A 711-nucleotide genomic window follows, 5' to 3' on the forward strand; every position below is an offset into this window, starting at 1 on the left:
TGAATTTCATAATATTCAGGAAATAGTAGATATTGAATTGATGTTTGAACTTCTTTAATATTTTTTATTTTTTTTTTTTTTTATTCCAAAAAAAAAAAAAAAAAAAGGTTTGAAACAAACATGAGGGTGAGTAAATGATGACAGAATAAATTTTTTTTGGATGAACTAGGCCTATCCCTTTAATGTTTTTATTTTTATTATTATTATTTTTTATGAAATGATACTCTAAATAAGAAACTAAATCTGGCAGCAGGTAAATGTCTTCATTCGATTCGTTCAGACGGCTGATTCACTCAGAAACTAAACACTGCTGTATTGTTCACAGACACACAACCATTCTGCTGTGGCTTTAAAGGTAATTATGCTCTCTGCAAAATTGAGCAAAAACACATAATATTGTGTTTAAAATATAACACAATATCAACTTCTTATTTACTGAACTGTTGTATAAAATCATATTTAAACTCGTGAAATTCGGGCACTCAATATCAGCACTCGTGATATTGCTCTCCCTGCTCGTGTGATATCATATGATATAAATATAAGACAAAAACTCATACAGGGGCATTTTTTGCACCAATAACTTGAATTTTAAGGCATAACTGCCTTTATGAACTGCATCTATCTATCTATCTATCTATCTATCGTTCATCTATCTATCTATCTATCTATCTATCTATCTTTCATTTATCTATCTATCTATCTATCTAT

The sequence above is a fragment of the Sinocyclocheilus rhinocerous genome, unplaced genomic scaffold (genome assembly GCF_001515625.1).
Source record: "Sinocyclocheilus rhinocerous isolate Xijiao unplaced genomic scaffold, SAMN03320098_v1.1 scaffold3032, whole genome shotgun sequence".
In the NCBI taxonomy this organism is placed as follows: domain Eukaryota; kingdom Metazoa; phylum Chordata; class Actinopteri; order Cypriniformes; family Cyprinidae; genus Sinocyclocheilus; species Sinocyclocheilus rhinocerous.